Raw genomic sequence first — 17,964 nt, 5'->3', positions numbered from 1 at the left:
CTCTTAAAATACTGTACAGCTGGATCCCAAACACCACCTCCTAACCTAATTCTGTCCCCTCTTATCCTGTAAAGTCGAATCCCTCTGTTGTTATACCTTTCAAGCACATGTAACTTGCTGGTGTGGTGCAATGCTATGTGTAAATTATGTACTATGTGGATTAAATATGAGATATGTCTTTGTGGCTTTTCCATGCAAATGCGTATGCTACCGTATTTACTCATACCATGCGGTAATACGCAGGACCGAGTGAGTGATTATACGTAATTTGCGAGCATGCGCATGCATGGCAGAACAAGCACCCGCACGGAGGCCATCTGTGTGGTGTTTGTACGTGATACGTGTGGCTATAATATTTTCGACTTGGACAGTCCACCCTTTGGCAGTCATCAATAACTGCCACACTTAACTAATAAACTGAAAATATTATCTATACATTATATACAAAATTTGGATGACCGGGGGAGAGTTGTAGGTGGGAAAAAGTGTAGCCTAGTGGGATAGTAAAAGCATGTATGTATGAATTAATGTCTGAGGGGCATGTATCATTGTGCCGTATATGTTCTAAGTAAGCTTAGAGGTATTGCAAAGTATACATTAAATCCTTCTCATCCCGTATTAAGGGTCTCTACATGGGCAAACAAACACTACCGAGCTCTTTTCGGGCAAGGGCTTTTAACCCTCACCTTTTCGGCTTCTTATACCAACAAATGGGGAGCACATTTATCTGATGATACATGGAGGGGGAAACGTATGTGTATGCTACTACATGTAGATAACGTTTATCGGCTATGTGTGCTATTAACTGAGGATTGCAGAGATGAAGGCAAGACACATAAAAATCTACATTCACATAAATTTGGGTATGGTTGACATCTTTTCCGGTAGGAAGCTTCTGGGTAGAGGGGGAAACAGAGAGAAATGGTGAAAGAAACAGGCCATGAAATTAATTTGCAATCTTTATCATAACACTCTATCTACAGATGGGTCATAAATCAAATCTGCTGCTGTAACAACGTCCTCGCTCCTTAGACTCATCAAATTTGTGCTGTGTTTGCGCTGCGTCAAAATTCGAACACACCTGAATATCAGACCAATAATTATGATGACACCCAAAACACAAAGAAGAAACTTTCCCACATTCACAATTACATTTTGCGCCCACTCTCCTAGCCCTGAGAACCATTTGCGTGGGTTCAACCATGAGACCCAGCCGGTCAGTTCATTACCCACAGCCGTCAAGGTAAGGTTGTGTTTCCTCCTGAACTCCCACTTTAACTGCAAGATCTCGTCCATGTTTTGATCAATGATCTCCGTGGGATCGTCAGTGCTATTCGTAATATACGTACAGCACTTCACACCATATTGAGTTGCCAGGGTAACACAGTACCCACCTGTCACAGCCGTAACATAATTAAGGACCATCCTGTGCTGGATCAGCTCCTTCTTGTAGGCTTGTAACTCCCTACCCGTATACCTGAAGGTGTCATCATACATCTCGGTGATATTATCTATCAAGTTCGCCAGCGCATGGATGTACTTATAATTTATAGTTCCTCTGGCAGTACGGGTGATATCTAATGCGAGAAGGAACTGAATCCCGGTGGATTCATGGATCAAATCAGAGGCTGCGTGCTCTGTCCTATCTATGAGGTGTCTCTTGATGATATGTTTATTGTTACGTTCCTGGTGCTCAGAACAAGAGAGATGTTGTGTAGTGAGTCCAGAGCACCAGAACGTGACGCTGAAATAAGGTAAGGTATGGAAATAGCCCCTAGCAGCCTACCTCCATTGTTTCACCCGTGTGGTCAGTTCACGCCTGCGTGACTATGGTTTCTTGGGCCCACGGCAGCCGCGTTTGAAGGGCGGATTAGGTCTGTCCAACTCCGATGCCCCCAGGTCTTAGTGTGAGACAAGGCATGAACCGAGACAGGATAATAACAAGGGGACCTCTAACTAAAGCAAACAGAAGGCTAGGGGCTACTAACAACCCTAAAATTACATATATGCATATGGCACACCGCCAAAGGAAAAGAACAACAAAAGATACCACTGTCCACACCCCACACGGCATCGTCGTGTACCGGGGAGGACAGTGAGAGCGGAAACCTCCGCAAAAACACCAGTACAAAACAAACACAAGGACTAAGCGGCCTAGGCCGCAACACGCGGCAGAAGCCGCTACTCACGAAACCGGGAGAGAACCCCAAGATGACTGCAACAGGTTAACTCGGACTGGAAGGATTCCCAGGACTGGCTTAAGAACTCCAGGACTCAGGACCACGGGAGCAGGATCGACCAGATAACAGCAGACTAGGAACTAACTTTGCAAGGCAGGAACAGCATACAGGAAGCTATCACCGACGAGGCTGCAATGTGCTGGCTCCCATAAAAAGACCCTGCTGGCCAATGACAGGAGGGCCAGCCAATACCAGCCCCCAGACCCTAATTAATAGTTGTCGTGCAGCTGCCCTGCTGCACGAACAACTAATCAAGTTTTATCTGGCAATGGGGAACGCGGTTCGCTTATGGCGTCCCAGTTGCCATGGACCCGCCGGCTGTGGACGCCTGGCGGCTGTGGACGCCCGGCGTCCTAGCATTGCTAGGCGCCGGCGGGCAGCGAGGGAGGTGCGGCGGCCGTGAGCGTCTCTCGGAAGCAGTCTGAGCGGCGCCGCGGACCGCCGCACCTAACAGTACCCCCGCTTGAGGAGGGGTTAAAGAACACTTAAAGCCGGGTTTCTGAGGAAATTCCTGAAAGAATAATCTCTTAAATTTAGGGGCATGTAAATTGTTATCCAGGACCGGGCCATAGCCTTTCCAGTGAACCAAAAAATAAAGCCGGCCCCGAGAAACTTTTGAATCTAAAACCTTCTCCACCAGGAACTCTTGTTGCCCCTGAACATCCACCGGAGGTCTACCCTGGGAAGTCTTCCGAGGGAATCTCCTGGAAGAAATAAATTGCTTCAGAAGGGAACAGTGAAAAGTGTTGCCAATTTTGAGTGATTTAGGCAAGCGTAGCCGAAAAGCAACTGGATTGACTTTCTTTACGATAAGAAACGGTCCAATAAATTTGGGTCCCAATCTAGCCGAGGGTTGTCGGAGCTTGATGTTGCGGGTTGACAACCACACCTTATCTCCCACCTTAAAAGTGCACGGGCTTCGGAACCCATCCGAAAATTTTTTTTATCGGAAGGCAGCCTTCTTAAGGGCAAGGTGCACCTTTTTCCAAATCATTCTGAGACGGGAAGTTAAGGTCAACGAAGAGACTGGAAAATGAGGGTAAAAAGAATTGGCTCTAGGATGAAAGCCCAGGACCGAAAAGAATGGAGACTCCTTGGTGGAAGAATGACAAGAGTTATTATAGGCAAACTCAGCCAAAGGAAGAAATTCAGAACAATCATTCTGAAGTTTGGCCGAATAAAGCCATAAATACTGTTTTAATGACTGATTAACACGTTCAGTTTGTCCATTAGACTGTGGATGGTACCCAGATGTTAAAGAGAGTTTCATATTTAATGAGGCACAAAAACATTTCCAGAAACGGGCAATGAATTGTGGTCCCCGATCAGAGACAATATCCATGGGTAAACCATGGAGCCTGAAGACATGGCGGAGAAACAAAACTGCCAACACTTGAGCGGAGGGTAATCGGGGGAAGAGCAATGAAGTGGGCCATCTTACTAAAACGGTCTACTACCACCCAAATGACCCGGAATCCAGCTGAAAGAGGAAGGTCCACCACAAAATCCATGGAAATATGTGACCACGACCTGAGAGAAATGGCTAGAGGCATGAGTTGCCCGACCGGCAACGATCGGGATACCTTGTGCTGAGCACAAACCTGACAGGAACGGACAAATTCCCTTACGTCTTTAGAAAGATTAGGCCACCACACTGAGCAAGAGATTAACTCCAAGGTTTTAGTGATACCCGGATGACCAGAAGCCTTATTATCATGAAACTCAGCTAGAACAGTGCCTCTCAGAAATTCAGGGACGAAGAGACGATCCGTAGGAGCAGGGGCGTATCTACCCCTTGGCCAGGATGGCACTCGCCAGGGGCGCCAGCAGGAGGGGGGCGCTGCCCGGAGGTGCCACCTGTGGCCAAGGGCTAGAACGCTGAAGTCCGGTTGGGCACAGAGTGGCGCCATCAGGTTTGCACAAATTACAAGCGGGACTCCCGAATGAAGTGCTGGCTGCAGCCGTTTCTGCTACAGCATAAAACTCCTCTCAGCTCCTGCACCTCCCTCCTCTGTCACTTTGAAAGGAATTAGCCCCGCCCCCTGCAGACAGAGATCCACAGGCCCATGCTCACCACGGCAGCGCTGGGAGGAGGATTACTGGAGGTGCCTGCAAGGAGTAACACCGCGCCGCGGGCGGAGAGACTTTGGCTGGATGCTGATGGACATCCTCCTGTGAGACACAATGGTGAGCCCATGTCCCAAGAAGTTTGTGGCAGCTATCTGTATGGACTATGGGAGAGGGGATTTGTGTATTTGTGCTGTTAGTGTGGGTGGGAAGGGGGTGAGAGAGATGTGTATGGGGTGGTGGCCGATGGATGTGTGTGAGGGAATTGTTGGTCAGCAGGGGAGGAAGGGGGGATTTGTGTATGTGTGTTGTTAGTGTGGGTGGGAAGGGGGGGATGGGGTGAGAGAATTGTCAGTATGTGAAGAGGGGCATGTGTATGAGAGAGCTGTCAGTGTGGAGGGGAGGAAGGGGGGATTGGTGTGACGGAGTTGTCAGTGTGGGAGTGGAGAGAGTTGTCAGTGGAGGGGGATAGATTTGTGAGTATAAAGGTAATGTGTATTTCTGAGAGTTTCCGGGAAGGAGGGGGGGGGGGCAGGGCTGTGTTTATAATTAGGTGTTTTGACAAGAAGAACTACATCACCCAGCATCTATAGCATGGCAATGTTAATAAGCTTTCTCTGACGTCCTAAGTGGATGCTGGGACTCCGTAAGGACCATGGGGAATAGCGGCTCCGTAGGAAACTGGGCACAACTAAAGAAAGCTTTAGGACTACCTGGTGTGCACTGGCTCCTCCCACTATGACCCTCCTCCAGAACTCAGTTAGAATCTTGTGCCCGGCTGAGCTGGATGCACACTAGGGGCTCTCCTGAGCTCCTAGAAAGAAGGAAAAAGCTGCACCAGACTGCCAGTTCCCAGGATCAAAAATCTTCCCCCGCTTCCTTTGAGTCCACCGCATGACGCTGGGGCTCCACAGGTGGAGACAGGTGCGGTGGGGGCGCGTCTCGGGAACTTCAGGGACCAGTGAGCTTGCCCACAGGTGGATCCCTAGGTTCTGCAAATAGTATCACAGGGATACAGGCTGGAGTTCGAGGCGACTCCCCCTCGCCGTTACCTCACATCAGCCTTGCCTGCTGCCCTCGGAGAAAGGTAGTACTGGCGGCAATTCACAAGCTGTACTTCCAGCAGGTGAAATCAAGGTACCCCTACTTCAACAAGGCCGGGGTTACTATTCCAAAATGTTGTGGTACCGAAACCAGACGGTTCGGTGAGACCCTTTCTAAAATTGAAATCCTTGAACACTTATATACGAAGGTTCAAGTTCAAAATGGAATCGCTCAGGGCGATTATTGCAAGCCTGGAGAATTTCATGGTATCACTGGACATCAAGGATGCTTACCTGCATGTCCCTATTTACCCTCTTCACCAGGAGTACCTCAAAATTGTGGTACAGGATTGTCATTACCAATTCCAGACGTTGCCGTTGGTCTGTCCCCGGCACCTAGGTATTTACCAAGGTAATGGCCGAAATAATTATCCCGTACTTGGACGATCTCCTTATAAAGGCGAGGTCCAGGGAGCAGTTGTTCGTCGGAGTAGCACTATCTCGGGAAGTGCTACAACAGCACGGCTGGATTCTGAATATTCCAAAGTCGCAGCTGGTTCCTACGACGCGTCTACTGTTCCTTGGTATGGTTCTGGACACAGAACAGGATAAAAAGGGTTTCTCCCGGAGGAGAAGTCCAAGGAGTTGTCGTCTCTAGACAGAGACCTCCTAATACAAATACAGGTGTCGGTGCATCAATGCACGCGAACCCTGGGAAAGATGGTAGCTTCTTACGAAGAAATTCCATTCGCCAGGTCCCATGCAAGGATCTTCCAGTGGGATCTGTTAGACAAGTGGTCCGGGTCGCATCTTCAGATGCATCGGCGGATAACCCTGTCTCCAAGGGCCAGGGTGTCGCTGTTGTGGTGGCTGCAGAGTGCTCATCTTCTAGGGGGCCGCAGATTCGACATACAGGACTGGGTCCTGGTGACCACGGATGCCAGCCTACGAGGCTGGGGGGCAGTCACACAGGGAAGAAACTTCCAAGGCTATGGAAAAGTCAGGAGACTTCCCTACACATAAATATTCTGGAACTAAGGGCCATTTACAATGCCCTAAGTCAGGCTAGACCCCTGCTTCAACACCGGCCGGTGCTGATCCAGTCAGACAACATCACGGCGGTCGCTCATGTAAACCGACAGGGCGGCACAAGAAGCAGGATGGCGATGGTAGAAGCCACAAGGATTCTCAGATGGGCGGAAAATCATGTGTTAGCACTGTCAGCAGTGTTCATTCCCGGAGTGGACAACTGAGAAGCAGACTTTCTCATAAGACACGACCTCCACCCGGGAGAGTGGGGACTTCATCCAGAAGTCTTCCAAATGATTGTACACCGTTGGGAAAGGCCACAGGTGGACATGATGGCGTCCCGCCTCAACAAAAAGCTACAAAGATATTGTGCCAGGTCAAGGGACCCTCTGGCGATAGCTGTGGACGCTCAGGTAACACCGTGGGTGTACCAGTCGGTGTATGTGTTCCCTTCTCTGCCTCTCTTACCCAGGGTAATGAGAATAATAAGAAGGAGAGGAGTAAGAACTATACTCATTGTTCCAAGTTGGCCAAGAAGAGCTTGGTACCCAGAACTCCAAGAAAGGATCTCAGAGGACCCATGGCCTCTGCCGCTCAGACAGGACCTGCTGCAGCAGGGGGCCTGTCTGTTCCAAGACGTACCGCGGCTGCGTTTGACGGCATGGCGGTTGAACGCCGGATCCTGAAAAGGGCATTCCGGAGGAAGTTATCCCTACGCTATTTAAAGCTAGGAAAGAAGTGAACGCAAACCATTATCACCGCATATGGCGGAAATATGTTGCGTGCTGTGAGGCCAGGAAGGCCCCAAAGGAGGAATTTCAGCTAGGTCGATTTCTGCACTTCAAACAGTCAGAGGTGACTATATGGCCTAAAATTGGGTTCCATTAAGGTCCAGATTTCGTCTCTATCGATTTTCTTCCAAAATAGAACTGGCTTCACTGCCTGAAGTTCAGACTTTTGTTAAGGGAGTGCTGCATAGTCAGCCCCCGTTTGTGCCTCAAGTGGCACCGTGGTATCTCAACGTAGTGTTGGATTTCCTGAAGTCGCATTGGGTTGAGCCACTTAAATCCGTGGAGCTACAATACCTCACGTGGAAAGTGGTCATGCTGTGGGCCTTGGCGTCGGCCAGGCGTGTATCAGAATTGGCGGCTTTGTCATACAAAAGCCCTTATCTGTATTTTATATGGATAAGGCGGAATTGAGGACTCGTTCCCAATTCCTTCCTAAGGTGGTATCAGTTTTTCATGTGAACCAACCTATTGTGGTGCCTGCGGCTACTTGGGACTTGGAGGATTCCAAGTTACTGGACGTAGTCAGTGTTGAAATATGTACAACAGACTATGGGTTTGTTTACATCAGGGCCCTGAAAAGTATATATTTCCAGGACGGCTGGAGTCAGGAAAACTGACTCGCTATTTATCCTGTATGCACCCAACAAGCTGGGTGCTCCTGCTTCTAAGCAGACTATTGCTCGCTGGATCTGTAGCACGATTCAACTTGCACATTCTGCGGCTGGACTGCCGCATCCTAAATCTGTAAAAGCCCATTCCACGAGGAAAGTGGGCTCTTCTTGGGCGGCTGCCCGAGGGGTCTCGGCTTTACAACTTTGCCGAGCTGCTACTTGGTCGGGTTCAAACATTTTTGCAAGAGTCTACAAGTTTGATACCCTGGCTGAGGAGGACCTAGAGTTTGCTCATTCGGTGCTGCAGAGTCATCCGCACTCTCCCGCCCGTTTGGGAGCTTTAGTATAATCCCCATGGTCCTTACGGAGTCCCAGCATCCACTTAGGACGTCAGAGAAAATAAGAATTTACTTACCGATAATTCTATTTCTCGTAGTCCGTAGTGGATGCTGGGCGCCCATCCCAAGTGCGGATTGTCTGCAATACTTGTATATAGTTATTGCCTAACTAAAGGGTTATTGTTGAGCCATCTGTTGAGAGGCTCAGTTATATTTCATACTGTTAACTGGGTATAGTATCACGAGTTATACGGTGTGATTGGTGTGGCTGGTATGAGTCTTACCCGGGATTCAAAATCCTTCCTTATTGTGTCAGCTCTTCCGGGCACAGTATCCTAACTGAGGTCTGGAGGAGGGTCATAGGGGGAAGAGCCAGTGCACACCAGGTAGTCCTAAATCTTTCTTAGTTGTGCCCAGTCTCCTGCGGAGCCGCTATTCCCCATGGTCCTTACGGAGTCCCCAGCATCCACTACGGACTACGAGAAATAGAATTGCCGGTGAGTAAAATCTTATTTTATCTAAAACTTTAAAAAGCATATTGCTTTTAAGACCGGATGATTAAGAAGGGAGATCTGTACAGTACGTCATTTTTCCAGTGCGTGATATGTTCGCAGGTTGAGCTGCCACATTTCACTGATCCTCCCCAAAATGTAATTGCACCCACCTCCTTCATCCTAAGTAATGACTGGCAGAGGGAGATAGTTACAGCTGTTATACTATTACTGGGTTGTCGATTGTAGTCAGCAAGTCAACAGTTACTATGTCGACACTACAATGCTAGCACCATTTTCCAAACTCAGTACTAAGGGGGACATTTACTAAGCAGTGATAAGAGCGGAGAAGTGAGCCAGTGGAGAAGTTACCCATGGCAACCAATCAGCACTGAAGTAACATCTATAATTTGCATACTATAAAATTATACAGAGCTGCTGATTGGTTGATGGGGCAACTTCTCCGCTCTTATCACTGCTTAGTAAATGTCCCCCTAAGGCTGCTTAAAGCATTTTTGCCTAATCTACCACTCACTACCAGACCCCCCCATATTTGTGTCTCTTTCAGTATACTTTGCCCACTTTCCCCTTTGTTTTACTTTTTTTCCCAGTATTTCTACAGTATCTCTTCTTCCTATATAGTTTGTCAATTGCTACTTTCCCTGGTGCTTTACAGTTCTTAGGCTCTCTACTCTGTCTAGACCAGGGGTGTCCAACCTTTTACCTTCCCTGGGCCACATTAGAAGATGAAAATTTGGTTTGGGCCGCACATAAAATAAAACAACAGTAACGATACCTGATCATCCAAAAAAACCATAGAAAACATAGTTAACATATTAAACTTACTTGTAGCTGTGCCCCTGTAGCTGCATCCCTTGTAGTTGTGCCCCTGTAGCTTCGCCCCTTGTAGCTGTGCCACTATAGCTGCGCCCCTTGTAGTTGTGCCCCTGTAGCTGCGCCCCTTGTACTGTGCCCCTTGTAGTTGTGCCCCTGTAGCTGCGCCCCTTGTACTGTGCCCCTTGTAGTTGTACCCCTTGTAGTTGTGCCCCTGTAGCTGCGCTCCTTGTACTGTGCCCCTAGTAGCTGTGCCCCTGTAGCTGCGTCCCTTGTAGTTGTGCCCCTGTAGCTGCGCCCCTTGTAGCTGTGCCACTATAGCTGCGCCCCTTGTAGTTGTGCCCCTGTAGCTGCCCCCTTGTACTGTGCCCCTTGTAGCTGCCCCCTTGTACTGTGCCCCTTGTAGTTGTGCCCCTGTAGCTGTGCCCCTTGTACTGTGCCCCTTGTAGTTGTGCCCCTGTAGCTGTGCCCCTTATAGTTGTGCCCATGTAGCTGCCCCCTTGTACTGTGCCCCTTGTAGCTGCCCCCTTGTACTGTGCCCCTTGTAGCTGCCCCCTTGTACTGCGCCCCTTGTAGTTGTGCCCCTGTAGCTGCCCCCTTGTACTGTGCCCCTTGTAGTTGTGGCCCTGTAGCTGCCCCCTTGTACTGTGCCCCTTGTAGCTGCCCCTTGTACTGTGCCCCTTGTAGTTGTGGCCCTGTAGCTGCCCCCTTGTACTGTGCCCCTTGTAGCTGCCCCCTTGTACTGCGCCCCTTGTAGTTGTGCCCCTGTAGCTGCCCCCTTGTACTGTACCCCTTGTAGCTGCCCCCTTGTACTGTGCCCCTTGTAGCTGCCCCCTTGTACTGTGCCCCTTGTAGTTGTGCCCCTGTAGCTGTGCCCCTTGTACTGTGCCCCTTCTAGTTGTGCCCCTTGTAGTTGTGGCCCTGTAGCTGCCCCCTTGTACTGTGCCCCTTGTAGTTGTGCCCCTGTAGCTGTGCCCCTTGTACTGTGCCCCTTGTAGTTGTGACCCTGTAGCTGCCCCCTTGTACTGTGCCCCTTGAAGTTGTGGCCCTGTAGCTGCACCCTTGTACTGTGCCCCTTGTAGCTGCCCCCTTGTACTGTGCCCCTTGTAGTTGTGGCCCTGTAGCTGCCCCCTTGTACAGTGCCCCTTGTAGCTGCCCCCTTGTACTGTGCCCCTTGTAGTTGTGGCCCTGTAGCTGCCCCTTGTACTGTGCCCCTTGTAGCTGCCCCCTTGTACTGTGCCCCTTGTAGTTGTGGCCCTGTAGCTGCCCCCTTGTACTGTGCCCCTTGTAGCTGCGCCCTTGTACTGTGCCCCTTGTAGCTGCCCCCTTGTACTGTGCCCCTTGTAGTTGTGGCCCTGTAGCTGCCCCTTTGTACTGTGCCCCTTGTAGCTGCCCCCTTGTACTGTGCCCCTTGTAGCTGTGCCCCTGTAGCTGTGCCCATTGTACTGTGCCCCTTCTAGTTGTGCCCCTTGTAGTTGTGGCCCTGTAGCTGCCCCCTTGTACTGTGCCCCTTGTAGTTGTGCCCCTGTAGCTGTGCCCCTTGTACTGTGCCCCTTCTAGTTGTGCCCCTTGTAGTTGTGGCCCTGTAGCTGCCCCCTTGTACTGTGCCCCTGTAGCTGTGCCCCTTGTAGTTGTGCCCCTTGTAGTTGTGGCCCTGTAGCTGTCCCCTTGTACTGTGCCCCTTGTAGTTGTGGCCCTGTAGCTGCCCCCTTGTACTGTGCCCCTTGTAGTTGTGGCCCTGTAGCTGCCCCCTTGTACTGTGCCCCTTGTAGCTGCCCCCTTGTACTGTGCCCCTTGTAGTTGTGGCCCTGTTGCTGCCCCCTTGTACTGTGCCCCTTGTAGCTGCCCCCTTGTACTGTGCCCCTTGTAGTTGTGGCCCTGTAGCTGCCCCCTTGTACTGTGCCCCTTGTAGCTGCGCCCTTGTACTGTGCCCCTTGTAGCTGTAAAAAAACACACACACACGCACAGACACATACTTACCGCTCCTGCAGCGCTGCCTCCGTCTCCGTCCGCCGCTCCACGTGTTCTTGTACAACCAACTTCTCCGCTGGGCTCCTCTACTCTCGCGCTGCTCAGTCACGTGTGCCGCTATGCAGCGGAGGAGGGCTACACTATGACTGACAGCGGAGAGGGCGTGAGCTGGTGCTGGTCCCAGCAGCAGCAATCCAATCAGGATGTGCTGACAGCCTGCTGGGGCCGGCTCAGCCTCACATGTGGTGTCCGTACTCAAAAAAAAAAAAAACCTCTGCTGCAGCGCTGCTCCTGGGCCGCATTACTAGCCGACTTGGGCCGCATGCGGCCCGCGGGCCGCGGGTTGGACAAGCCTGGTCTAGACCATACCTCCCAACTGTCCCGATTTTCGCGGGACAGTCCCGTTTTTTGGGGACTGTCCCGCTGTCCCACCCGCGGGCCGCAGTGTCCCACGGTGGGGGGGGGGGGGGGGGCAGTTGGGAGGCTCCGTCTTTCGCTGCCCTGCTTAGCAGAGCAGTGGTGAATAGACGCTGTTCGCATGCGCACAGCGTCTATTCAGTGCAGACAGAGGGAGAGGGGGCATGCCAGCAGCTCACAGAGCGCTGGGCATGCCCCCTCAGTGATGAAAACGGGGGCGTGGCTCGCGATCGCGGGTCCTCCGCGAAGCCACGCAGCCTTTTCGGGGACCCGCGCGTGTGTCCCTCTTGCCGATGGGACAAAGTTGGGAGGTATGGTCTAGACTGCTGTGGTTCCCAAACTCAGTCCTAAAGGACCCCTAACGATTCTCGTTTTCCAGGTCACTTATGGATTTTTAAAACGTGACAGTTGGTCATACACAGTACACCTGCCGGGTGACCTGGAAAACATGAACTGTTAGGAATCCTTGAGGACCGAGTTTGGGAACCAGTGGTCTAGAGCAGAGGTTCTCAAACTCGGTCCTCAGGACCCCACACAGTGCATGTTTTGCAGGTAACCCAGCAGGTGCACAGGTGTATTAATTACTCACTGACACATTTTTAAAGGTCCACATGTGGAGCTCATTATTTCAATTGTGATTCTTTGAGGAGACCTGCAAAACATGCACTGTGCGGGGTCCTGAGGACCGAGTTTGAGAACCTGTGGTCTAGAGCACAGATTCTCAAACTCGGTCCTCATTACCCCACACAGTGCATGTTGTGCAGGTCTCCTCACAGAATCACATTCTGTGGCTCCTTATTTCAAATTCCGTCTCCACTGCAGCCCCACCACTGCAACTGCCACTGGCCTGCAGTGCTCTCTCTGGGGGGGCGCCAGTCCCTTACTTTGCCAGGGGCGCTCGGACCCCTAGATACACCCCTGCGTAGGAGTGACATTGGGAGCCTGCTGCTGAAGCTGGACTAGCTGTGTAAATAAAAACTGTGTGAGGCCAGCACGGATGACAGACGATGAGACTATGGGGGTAGTAGCCGGGTGGTTATTGTGAACCGGAAGAAAACAACGTGACAGGGCATCGGCCTTCGTATTCTTGGAACCGGGCCTGAAGGTGATGATAAACCTGAATCGAGTAAAAAACAGCGCCCAACGTGCCTGTCGAGCATTAAGCCGTTTAGCTGACTCAATATACTGCAGGTTCTTGTGGTCAGTGAACACAGTAATGGTATGCTTTGCTCCTTCCAGCCAGTGCCTCCACTCCTCGAAAGCCCATTTAACTGCCAACAATTCTCGATTACCAACATCATAGTTGGATTCTGCGGAGGAGAATTTTCTGGACATGAAGGCACATGGGTGTAATTCCCGAGACTCCGGGTCTTCCTGAGAAAGGATAGCCCCCACTCCAACCTCTGAGGCATCTACCTCGACAATAAAGGGGAGATCCGGGTTAGGGTGTCTGAGTACTGGAGCTGAGACAAAGGCATGTTTCAGGGCCAGGAAGGCAGACTTGGCTTGAGGCGACCAATTGGAAGGGTCCGCTCCTTTTTTAGTCAACGCCACAATAGGAGCAACCAAATCTGAGAAGGTATGAATAAAAGGCCTATAATAATTTGCAAACCCTAAAAAGCGCTGGATTGCCTTTAAGTTCGTGGGTTGTGCCCAATTTAGGATTGCCTGGAGTTTTTTTGGTTCCATGAAAAAGCCCTTTGGAGAAATAATATACCCCAGGAAAGACACTTCTGTGATGTGGAAATCACATTTCTCCAGTTTGGCATACAAATGATTTTCCCGTAACCTCTGAAGGACCAATCGCACATGGGTTATATGTTGTTCAGAGGACTCTGAGTAAATCAAAATGTCGTCTAAATAAACGACTACGAACTGTCCTAGAAAGTCGCGAAGGACATCGTTAATGAGATCCTGAAATACAGCAGGAGCATTAGACAGACCAAATGGCATTACCAGGTATTCATAATGTCCCGACTGTGTGCTGAAAGCCGTCTTCCACTCATTCCCAGATTTTATTCAGATGAGGTTGTAAGCCCCTCTAAGATCGATTTTGGAAAAGATAACGGCAGTACGGAGCTGATCAAATAGTACCGAAATCAATGGCAAGGGGTAGGTATTTTTTACGGAAATTTTATTCAACGCCCGATAATCAATACATGGTCTGAGCAACCCATCTTTTTTCTCAACAAAAAAGAATCCTGCGCTCAATGGAGATTTTGAGGGCCTAATAAAGCCCTTCTTCAAGCTCTCCTGTACATAATCATTCATTGCCGTAGTTTCCGGGCCAGACAGGGCATATAGTCTCCCTTTGGGCAGAGAGGCACCGGGAACTAGGTCAATGGCGCAGTCATAGGACCGATGAGGAGGCAGGATATCCGCATTACCTTTGGAAAAAACATCGACAAAATCTCGATATTGCAAAGGAATAAGTTCTGGAATGACAGCCGCGACCCGGACTGGACACGAAATACACTCCTCAACACAAAAGGAATCCCATCGGGAAATCTCCCCAGACCGCCAATCTATGGTGGGATTATGAAAGGCAAGCCAGGGGTGACCTAAGACAATGGGAACAGCCGGACAATGGGTAAGATAGAACTCGATTTTCTCCGAATGTAGGGCCCCCACAGTCAGTTGTACTGGAGGTATGCGGTGAGTAATTACCCCATTAGAAAGTGGACCACCGTCCAGGCCGTGCATAGTGATACGTTTATCTAAAGGTGTGTGCGGAATGCCCAAAGCCTGAGCCCAAACAAGATCCATAAAATTTCCTGCAGCTCCGCTGTCAATGAAGGCCGACACCAACGAAGTGAGACTACCAAAGGAAATTTTTACAGGAATTAATAAGGAATTGTTAGAGGAGATTAATTGCAGACCCAAGTGAACCCCCTCACAATTCACTTGGGACCTCATTCCGAGTTGTTCGCTCGTTGCCGATTTTCTCTATATTGCGATTAGTCGCTTACTGCGCATGCGCATGGATCGCAGAGCGCATGCGCTTAGTTATTTTACTCAAAAGTTAGGTATTTTACTCACAGCATTACGAGGATTTTTCTTTGTTCTGGTGATCGGAGTGTGATTGACAAGAAGTGGGTGTTTCTGGGCGGACCCTGGCCGTTTTATGGGTGTGTGTGAAAAAACGCTGCCGTTTCTGGGAAAAACGCGGGAGTGGCTGGAGAAACGGGGGAGTGCCTGGGCGAACGCTGGGTGTGTTTGTGACGTCAAACCAGGAACGAAACTGACTGAACTGATCGCAGTGGCAGAGTAAGTGTCGAGCTACTCAGAAACTGCTAAGAAATTTCTATTCGCAATTTTGCGAATCTTTCGTTCGCAATTCTGCTAAGCTAAGATACACTCCCAGAGGGCGGCGGCTTAGCGTGTGCAATGCTGCTAAAAGCAGCTAGCGAGTGAACAACTCGGAATGAGGGCCTTGGTTAGAGCGTTTCCCTGTTTATTTGGGCAATTACGCGCAACATATCCCTAGCCACTACAATACAGACAGAGCCCAGAATTTAGCCTTCTGGCTCTTTCCTCTGGGACAGCCGGGAGAGACCCATTTGCATGGGCTCCTCTACGTCCTCAGGGAAAGTATACACACATGGACTGGGCCTGAAATTAGCTCCCCTTTCAGCCCTCCGCTCTCGGAGACGACGATCAATTTTAATAGCAAGCTCCATGAGTTTATCTAAAGTCTCTGGAGCGGGGTACTGAAGGAGACTGTCTTTGATAACTTCGGACAAACCGAGGCGAAACTGACTGCGCAGGGCCGGATCGTTCCAGCCACAGTCGTTCGACCAACGGCGAAATTCGGTACAATACGCCTCTGCGGGATTTTTCCCCTGTTTAAGTGCACGCAGGTGGCTCTCAGCCGACGCTTCCCTATCAGGGTCGTCATACAAAAGGCCTAAAGACTTAAAAAAGGCATCTACAGATAGCAAGGCTGCGTCATCGGCTTTTAGCCCAAAAGCCCAGGTTTGCGGATCGCCTTGTAGTAAAGACATCACAATCCCGACCCGTTGAGACTCAGTACCAGAGGATCGGGGCCTTAAACGAAAATAAAGTTTACAAGCTTCCTTAAAATTAAAAAAAATCCTTTCGGTTACCCGAAAAATGGTCAAGAAGATGCATCTTTGGTTCAGGAATCATACTCGGGGAGGCTCGCAAAAGATCTTCCTGTGATCTCACCCGAATAGTAAGATCCTGAACCATCTGAGTGAGTTCCTGAATCTGATTGGCCAAAAGCTGGCTGGTATTCGGTCCTAATACTGCCGGATTCATGAGGCCGAATTTCAAGGCCAACCAATTACAAATAACGTTTTATTCTTTTTTGGGCCGGTGATAATGTTACGTTCCTGGTGCTCAGAACAAGAGAGATGTTGTGTAGTGAGTCCAGAGCACCAGAACGTGATGCTGAAATAAGGTAAGGTATGGAAATAGCCCCTAGCAGCCTACCTCCATTGTTTCACCCATGTGGTCAGTTCACGCCTGCGTGACTATGGTTTCTTGGGCCCACGGCAGCCGCGTTTGAAGGGCGGATTAGGTCTGCCCAACTCCGATGCCCCCAGGTCTTAGTGTAAGACAAGGCGTGAACCAAGACAGGATAATAACAAGGGGACCTCTAACTAAAGCAAACAGAAGGCTAGGGGCTACTAACAACCCTAAAATTACATATATGCGCGGCACGCCGCCAAAGGAAAAGAACAACAAAAGATACCACTGTCCACACCCCACACGGCACCATCGTGTACCGGGGAGGACAGTGAGAGCGGAAACCTCCGCAAAAACACCAGAACAAAACAAACACAAGGACTAAGCGGCCTAGGCCGCAACACGCTGCAGAAGCCGCTACTCACGAAACCGGGAGAGAACCCCAAGATGACTGCAACAGGTTAACTCGGACTGGAAGGATTCCCAGGACCGGCTTAAGAACTCCAGGACTCAGGACCACAGGGAGCAGAATCGACCAGATAACAGCAGACTAGGAACTAACTTTGCAAGGCAGGAACAGCATACAGGAAGCTATCACCGGCGAGGCTGCAATGTGCTGGCTCCCATAAAAAGACCCTGCTGGCCAATGACAGGAGGGCCAGCAATACCAGCCCCCAGACCCTAATTAATAGTTGTAGTGCAGCTGCCCTGCTGCACAAACAACTAATCAAGTTTTATCCGGCAACGGGGAGTGCGGTCCGCCAATGGCGTCCCCGTTGTCATGGACCCGGCGGCTGTGGACGCCCAGCATCCTAGCATTGCTAGGCGCCGGGCAGGCAGCGAGGGAGGTGCGGCGGCCGTGAGTGTCGCTTGGAAGCAGTCTGAGCGGCGCCGCGGACCGCCGCACCTAACATTTATAATGGGTATGAGTGTAAGGAGTCTGAGCATTGCAGTGAATGTCTTTCATTTTGTCGTGTGCTATGGTCATGACCTCTGGTAGTACTCTCCCAATATAACATAACCCTTTGGAACTCGGAGTACGCCACTTGTACGCTTTCCTCCCACATATGAAATAGAGATGAGCGGGTTCGGTTCCTCGGAATCCGAACCCGCCCGAACTTCAGGTTTTTTTACACGGGTCCGAGCGACTCGGATCTTCCAGCCTTGCTCGGTTAACCCGAGCGCGCCCGAACGTCATCATCCCGCTGTCGGATTCTAGCGAGGCTCGGATTCTATCGCGAGACTCGGATTCTATATAAGGAGCCGCGCGTCGCCGCCATTTTCACACGTGCATTGAGATTGATAGGGAGAGGACGTGGCTGGCGTCCTCTCCGTTTAGAGTGACTAGAGTACTAGAGAGAGACACAAATTTTGGGGAGCATATAGGAGGAGTACTACTTGCTGCTGATAGTGTGACCAGTGACCAGTGCCACCAGTTTAATTAATCCGTTCTCTGCCTGAAAAAAAACGATACACAGTGTGACACAGTCACACATACCATATCTGTGCTCAGCCCAGTGTGCTGCATCATATACTGTATATCATTATCTGACTGCTGAGTGCTCACTGCTCACACAGCTTAATTGTGGGGGAGACTGGGGAGCAGTTATAGCAGGAGTACATTTAAGTACAGTGCACACTTTTGCTGCCAGAGTGCCACTGCCAGTGTGACTGACCAGTGACCACTGACCACCAGTATTG

General features: G+C 50.4%; 1 protein-coding gene across 1 annotated transcript in view; it reads left to right on the top strand.

Moving 5' to 3' along the window:
* Nucleotides 1-17,964, top strand: part of LOC134922728 (cytochrome P450 3A12-like) — a 157,445-nt gene that overhangs the window by 18,718 nt on the left and 120,763 nt on the right. The window lies entirely within an intron of this gene.

The sequence above is a fragment of the Pseudophryne corroboree genome, chromosome 1 (assembly GCF_028390025.1).
Source record: "Pseudophryne corroboree isolate aPseCor3 chromosome 1, aPseCor3.hap2, whole genome shotgun sequence".
Classification (NCBI taxonomy): Eukaryota; Metazoa; Chordata; class Amphibia; order Anura; family Myobatrachidae; genus Pseudophryne; species Pseudophryne corroboree.
The sequence above is the reverse complement of the archived record's forward strand: the minus strand, read 5'-3'. Positions and strand labels throughout refer to the sequence as shown.